Genomic DNA, 7,074 nt, shown 5'->3' on the forward strand with positions numbered 1-7,074 from the left:
GAGTCTCTCGGAGACTTCCTGGAGCTGCAGGCTGTGTGTCTGTGTGTACACGTTTATGTGGTGTGCGTGCTGGGGGAGGGGCTGGGGTTTATGGGAGGAGCAGGGGCCGAGATCGCCGCTTGGGGCTTCTGGCTCCGACCCTCTCTCCACAGGGAGCCCCCTTCCCAGACCACACCCTTGAGCCTGAGCCCGGCCCACATTGCTCCTGAGGTGAGAGTTCCCGTGCCTGCGCCTTGCCCTCCGCAGCCTCTTCGCCGCTCTCTCGAATCTGCCAGAGTCTCCCGCTTGGCTTTTTGTCTGGGGCGCCCTCCTCCTGGCCGTCTGCCCCCACTTCTCCTTTCCGTCTCTTGCACCCATTGGAGGGGAGCTGCCAGCCTTACTGCCTGGAACCTGGGGTGGGGAGGTGAGCCAGGAAGGGTTAAAGCGCTGCTCCCGGCCGGCTGAGAGTCCCAGCCCTTTTCAGAGCTGGATCCTATCCCGGTGGGAGGTGGGGAGCTCCTGCCCAATCACCCCCAGAGGGCAAGGTACAGTTTCCTGGTCATCCCGAGTACTAGCCCCGCTCTGTCCCGGCTTTGGCCTCAGCTGGCTGAGTCAAAGCCAGGGTGGCTACCAGCCACCATAATGTGGTTTCTGCCCTGGCCTCTAGACACACACACACACACACACACACACACGCACGCACGCACGCACACGCACGCTGTCTCCCTACTACCACCCCCCTTCTTCCCTCCCCTCCTTCCTTACTTAGCAACAACTCCCTGAATTCACAACAAACACGCCTGTAGGCTCCTGGGCGCACTAGGGAAAGCTGGAGAAGGCTGATGACCGGGAGGAGGGCCTTCCCTCAGACTGTCCTCTGGAGGGAGGAGCTTCTCATCNAGACATGGTCCTGTTTCCCACTGGAGCACTGAAAAAAGGGGGGCGAAGCAGTGACAGGTGGGGCCGAGCAGGTGTGGGGGCAGGGTTTAGACTCCACCCCTCTCTACTGAGTCCCACTTGACCCTTGACCCCCACCTGGTGAGTGAGAGGGGCGGCAGACTCACCTCCAGCCATGGGGCCTCTCTCAGCTGGGGCCCTGTGCTGTTGTCATGGTAACTTGCCTGGCTCCCTTCCCACTATTAGGGACCAGGATGGGTGAGGAGTTAGCGGATTGGCGGTGGGTAGGACTGGCGGCCCTGGAGAACTTTACTCTCAAGGCACCTGTGCTGAAGGGGTGGGGGCTGCTGCCCTCTCTCTGATCTCTCCCAGGGCCAGGGGCAGGNTGGAGGGAGTTTGTGCGGAGTGAGTGAGGGGCACCCGTTCTCTCGTCAAAGCCGATCGGGGTGAATCTGTAGTGCAAAATGGTTATGAGCCCAATTGCCGGCATGTCCGGGTTCAAATCCTGATTCTTCCTAGTCTGGACCGTGTGCCTCAGGCAAGTTACTTAGCTTCCCTGTGGCTTAAAGGTGGGGATCCTGAAAGTACTTTCCTGTGGAGTTTCTGTGAGGAGTAAATTAGATCATGCACAGGAAGCATCGGGCAGCCTGCTGTTAGAGAGTAAGTGCTCAATAAATGTTAGAGTTGCCCCCCTTCATTAACCCGGCCCTTCCCCTCCCGCCCCTGCCGGTGAGGCTCTAGCAGGGAAGAACTGATGGCCAGTGGGAGGTGGGGGGGGGGGGACAACCTTTCCAGCACTTCAGACTCCTTGATTCCAATACCTGTCCAGACTCACTTTCTGGCTGCCTCAGTCTCCCTACTCTTGGAGCCCTGGGACATCTGGGTTGCAAGTTTGCCAAATAGCCAGAGGCCCAGAGAGGGGCCTGGGGGACTTAGGACATGTCCCTCCCTGTCCGCCAGCACTTCTCGGGCTGAGCTTTCCCTCCCCCGGGCTGCTTGGCTCAGATCAACTTTAGCACCCTCCCACCATCCCATCCGAGCTGCTCCGTCCTTCACCAGGCTGAAACGCTGCATTCTGTCCTTAAATGGCCTAACTGGTTGCCTCCCCTCCTTCCTGGCCTAAGGGGTCAGGGACCTTCCTTGGGGAGAAGGTGGCAGTGTGGAGCTGTGACGTGGATGGCCGCTGTTAGGCCTGCCCCAGGGTCCGGCGTCCCCTGGGTGCCCTGTACCCTGCCTGGACACTTTCCCCAAGTGTGGCAGAGCGGTGCCCAGGCCTGGGATATGTATAGAAGCCCAGACGGGCATGCCTGGCACACAGGCGGGCAGGGAGGAGGCATCCTGAAGCCCACCCCAGAGGTGGGGGTCATACTGGCATCCACAGTGGCCAGAGGACTCTTTTCCTGGGTTGCCTGAGTGTGGGCAGTGCTGGAAAGAGTCCTGCTTCAGTCCTGTGTGCCCCGGGACAGGGCGATGCTGAGGGCCCCTGGGTGAGCAGCGTCCTGTAGGCCTTGGGGTAGAAGTTGGATAGCGGAGGGGCTAGGCTCAGGGACATCTGAGTGGGGAGCCCAGGAGTAGGCCGCAGGCCTGGGGTGCCCACCACAAGGGGAGCTCTGCATACAGGTGGTTTGGATCTGCCAGGGAGCGAGTATTCAGATCTCAGGACGAAGTGGATGAAGATGTGGCTGGAGTGCCTAGGATGCCAGGGCTCCTGGGGCTGAGACCTGGGCTTGGCCAGCAGGTACCTTGGCTGGCCTGGTACCAAGATGGCTCTGCTCCTCCCCTCCTTGTGGGACCAGAGAGGGCACCTCCCTTCTATGGGCCTGAAAGCAAGGGCTCAGAGTTGGCCTGGGCCATGCCTCACTGCTGGGCTGGCCATGCTGCCGATGCCCAGCCCCTGGGGCCTGTTCCTTGGGCAGGCTGGGGCTATTTTTGGGATCGGGCTGGGGCTCTGGGGCTGGTTTCAGATGTTCCAATGTGAACAGGAGAAAATGGGAACAGATGGCTGGAGGGTTCCAATCAGCGGGTCCTGCTGGGAGCAGGTTATTTTTAGGGCCTTGTTAACCCTTTGGGGGCCCGTGGAGCCACCCTGAGAGGGACAGCCCTCTCTAGTTGAGGAGAGGACAGGTCTTCTCCCTGGACCCCTGCTTTCCAGACCTGCCTGTGCCGGTTGCTTTTCTTGCTCTCTCGCACCCTTCCGTCTTTAAGGATGTGCATGGCAGGAATGTAGGCCCCAGCTCTGTCCGGCCCAAACCCTACAGGAGACTATCAAGGGGTCAGACAAGGAGAGGGATGCCTGGCTGGTGGGATGCAGGCCACCCCTGAAGGAACACTTGTCACTTGCCTCCTGAGGTTTTGAGACCCACACCAAAAGCTAAGAGAGTGGATAACCACTTTTGGGGGTCACATTCCGAGTTCAAGTGTATGTCAGTATATCTAGTGACGCCCAGTGGAGTGCTAGCTGAGGGAGCTGGCCTCTTCCAGAAGGGGAGAGGGAGAGCCAAGTCTTTTGTACTTGGGACCACTGATACGATGTCCATGGGCCCCATTCCCTTGGACGCTCCGAGGGCAAAGGCCCGCCTTTACCAAATGCCCACATATCTGGGCGCCATGCAGGGGGTAAAGTCGGGGAAATCAGGGCCAAAGGCAGTTTCTTGAGGGCTGAGTGTGCCATATGCGTTCTGTTAGATATTTCCCTAATAGTCTCTCACCCTCTAAACGTATCCTCATTTTGCAGATGAGGAAAGGGGCTCAGAGGGACAAGTCCCATAGCTCAGAAAGGGCGGGATGTGACTGGCACCTTGTCTGCCTGGCTGCAAACCGTGTTCTCATTGCCCTGCGTGACTCCCACTGCCTGCCAGTGTCCCGACCCCAGAAGGTGAGGCTGCCGGGGCAGGATCTCCTCAGGGAGCAGGTTTATGGAATGAGCGTGGGAAAGGAGGCCTGTGGGCAAGGGACCCTGCCGGTCACAGGTCTCACAATCCCCTAAGCCCTTCTGGCCTGAGGGTGCCAGGACTGACACCAGAAACCCCGTTTGGCCTTCCTGTCTTCCCTGCAGTAGGATCACAGGCATACATCCTGTCTTGTCGGCCCCCACCCCCACCCGTCCTGGCCCACATGCCCCTGCTTCCTGTAGGGTCATGGCCGTCTGGATGTCAACGTGGGCAGAGCCCGAGGGCCCTCCAGGTGCTGCTGGTGCCAGGGGTCTGGGCCAGGCAGGCCGGGGGGTGGGGGGCAGGGGAGACAGCAGAGNTGCGCGGCAGGCAGGCCCGCCTGCCCCGCACTGGGTGAGGTCCCGCCCCGTGGTGGCTGGCTGGCTGTGCCAGCAAGTCTGCCCGCACTCCGGTCCTCCCACAATGGCCCCATTGTTCCTAGCCGCCAGGCAGTTTGGAGGAGGTTCCTAGGCCACCCCTACACCCCCCCCCCAAACAAGGGCCAGATTAACCCCTTGGAGGACAGGCCAGGTGAGGGCCCCGCAGGGAGCTACCCCTGCCCGTTCCTCCCTTCTGGGAATCAGAATCCAGGCTTTGGGAGGTCACCTCCCACCCACGTGTACCCAGCAACAGGACAACTCCAGAGAACAGGGTCTCCCACTGGCCAGGGAGTAGCACCTAGACCCTCTCCCACCCCCACCGGGGTGCAGGTGCCAGGGGGCAGGAAGTGCCAGGGGTGGCAGGCGGAGACCAGATATATTTGGGCCGGTGGGGCTAATTCCAGCCACCACCGCCTGCCCTACTGGCTCCTGAGCTCCTTTCCTTCCTGTGAAACCAGAGCTGGGTTGGGCCTAGCTCAGGATTTCGGTGGATTTAAAGAGGCAGCACCGGCCCTTGCCAGCCTGGCTTCCTCTCCCCCTCCCCAGGTAGGGTCTGGGCTAGAGAGAAGACTGAAGAACTGCTTGCTCCTGCCTTGCCCTGGGCTAACCCCGGGCCCTTGCCCCAGTTGGGGTACCAGGCTCTTGGCAACTCCTCTCTCCCAGAGCTTTGGGTGGGGGGGGTGGGCGGGGGTGGNCCCCCTCCCCGAGGGAGGGAGCAGCTCGGGATTGGGCAGCAGCCTTTGGGGGCACCCCACTGCCAAGGCGGGACTGTGTCCCAAGGCCTGGCCACATTGGCACTGGCTGAAGGAGCCAAGTGAGGTGACTTCAAGCTTGTCTAGGCAATGCCACTTGTTTGGCGGCCTCCAGAAGGGACCGTGGGCCCCAGCGTGGGCAGCATCCCCCAACCCCCAGAAGCATCCTGTTCAGGGCCCCCCCAGACTACAGTAGTCTGGGACCAGGAGTTGCCATGTCCCTGGAGAATTGAGGTTGCCTGGCGTTACCCTGGGGCTGCAGGTGGGGTGAGGTGGTTTGTCAACCAGACAAAAATTGTTGATTTGTGTGGTCTCCTTTGGCAGGAGGTGGGGGGAGAGGGGGAGAGCTGCTAGGAACTAGGGCAAGTGTGAGGCCTCTGAGTCTGTGAGTCCCCATAGAGGGTCCCAGAGCAATACCTTAGTCCTTGAGCAGATTTCCTGCTGGGCTATGAATCCTTGACCTCCCCAGTTGGCTGAGTCACCACCTCAGGAAGAGGAAGTGACCTGGGTGGTAGGGGAGAGCTTCTAGGGACCAAGGAGTCCCGACACCCAGGAGGAAGGGGCGCCCGGACCTTATCTTGGGAGCTACATCTCCCTGAGCCAGGGGACAATAATCCCACCCCTATTGCTCCAGCAGAGCCCTGTCCTTTCGGCCATCACAGAGGGCCCAGGCAGCCCATGTCCTCTCTGGAGGTGTCTGCCCACTGTATGGGGGAGCCTGGAGCCTCCAAGCCATTTTCTCACTGCCTCTCGGGTGGTTTTGAGCTAGGCAATGAGACCAGTGGGCTGGATGACAAACCAAGCAGGGGGCTCCCAGTGTGGGGGCAGCTGGAAATAGGCAGGTTGCCAACTGGTGCGTGAATGCCTGTGCGGCACTTCTGTGTTGCGCATCCATCGAAGCCTCCTGGTCTTCTCCCCCAGCTGGGGTCAGGTCCGCTGGCTGCCCCCCCCCTCCCGGCCCCCATCTCCCCCAAGGAAGGCAACCAGCGAGAAACAGCTGATCTGAGGCTCTTTGTCTCAACAGCCTCCTGGGCTCAGTTCTCAGGGTGTGCTCCTGGCCATTCACTCAGGTGACTGAAGTCTGTGAGCACATGTCACCCCTCCCCATCTGCCCTCCAGGCCATTCCAAGAGCCCCGCACCTTTCCTTTCACTCATCCCAGGGGTTTCTGCTCTGGTGCTGGGAAGCCCCCTTCACTCGGTGGTGAAAAACTGCACCCTCCAGGAATTAGCCCTTCTACCCCCCATCCCCAGGCTTTCCAAGTCTCTTCTGGGCCAGTGGGTGTGTAGAGGATGAGGGGTCTCTGGGAGCTGGGACAGACTCCTGAGGGGGGTAGAAGGGGGGTGGTGAGAGATGGGAAAGTCCTGACTCATCTGTGCTTGACTCAGCTGGCCCTGCAGCCTGGTGGGAGCGAGGGGGTGGAGTCCGAGCAGTCTGAGCAGAAGACGGAGGGTCACTCCAAGATTCTTCTGAGGAGGGGCGCTGGCCTGGCTGGGGACACTGGAGAGAACTAATTTTCTAACAGCCCCTTCCCAAATTATTACAGGTCCCAACATTTGAAGCTGTAAACACAGGAGACAGTGGGTGGCCCTGGCCCTGCCCCTCTGCCCCACAGGGGACACACCCAGTAGCTGGCCTGTGGGAAGCCCACCAATCTGGTACAGGCTCTAAGGGGAGGGGGGACGAGACCCTGCAGTGCAGAGAAACACCCCAGGAACAAGGTCTTGGAGCGCCCACATCCTGGTCACATGACCTAGACCTTCTCCCCCCCCCCATCTCAGTTTCCTTAGGGTGAAATGGGGATAATGATACGGTCCCTATTGGGTGGTAGGTAGTTTCGAGGATCAGGCCGTGGTGAAGGGGAGTGCTCGAGACTTGTCAGCCCCGGGCCTGTCCCTAAGTCCAGCTGCCCTCTCCAGGCCCCCTCTTAACTGTTCCTGCTCTGACCTGTTGCAGGAGACGGCTTCCCAGCCAGGCTCTGGACTTTGGAACCTTCTCCTGAGGAGCCTCTTCCCAGAGACAGAGCTAGAGCAGGGAAGGCCAATATGCCTGGGGCTAAGTTAGGGTTAGCCATCCACAGGATGGGGGGGGTAGAGGGGGGAGGGTGGCCCTCGCCTCCAGCTCCAGCAGCCAAGCT

At 60.5% G+C, this 7,074-nt stretch overlaps 1 protein-coding gene across 3 annotated transcripts in view; it reads left to right on the top strand.

Moving 5' to 3' along the window:
* Positions 1-7,074, top strand: part of BCL9L (BCL9 like) — a 44,219-nt gene that overhangs the window by 25,390 nt on the left and 11,755 nt on the right. Inside the window, exon 2 of one of the 3 annotated variants that reach the window (XM_077777112.1) lies at positions 153-210. The exons of the other annotated variants lie outside the window; for them this stretch is intronic. The gene's annotated coding sequence lies outside the window, so the exon portion shown is untranslated. The remainder of the gene's footprint in view (positions 1-152; positions 211-7,074) is intronic. 3 annotated transcript variants of the gene reach the window in all.

This window comes from Crocuta crocuta, unplaced genomic scaffold, assembly GCF_008692635.1.
Source record: "Crocuta crocuta isolate KB4526 unplaced genomic scaffold, BGI_CrCroc_1.0 scaffold271, whole genome shotgun sequence".
NCBI classification, from domain to species: domain Eukaryota; kingdom Metazoa; phylum Chordata; class Mammalia; order Carnivora; family Hyaenidae; genus Crocuta; species Crocuta crocuta.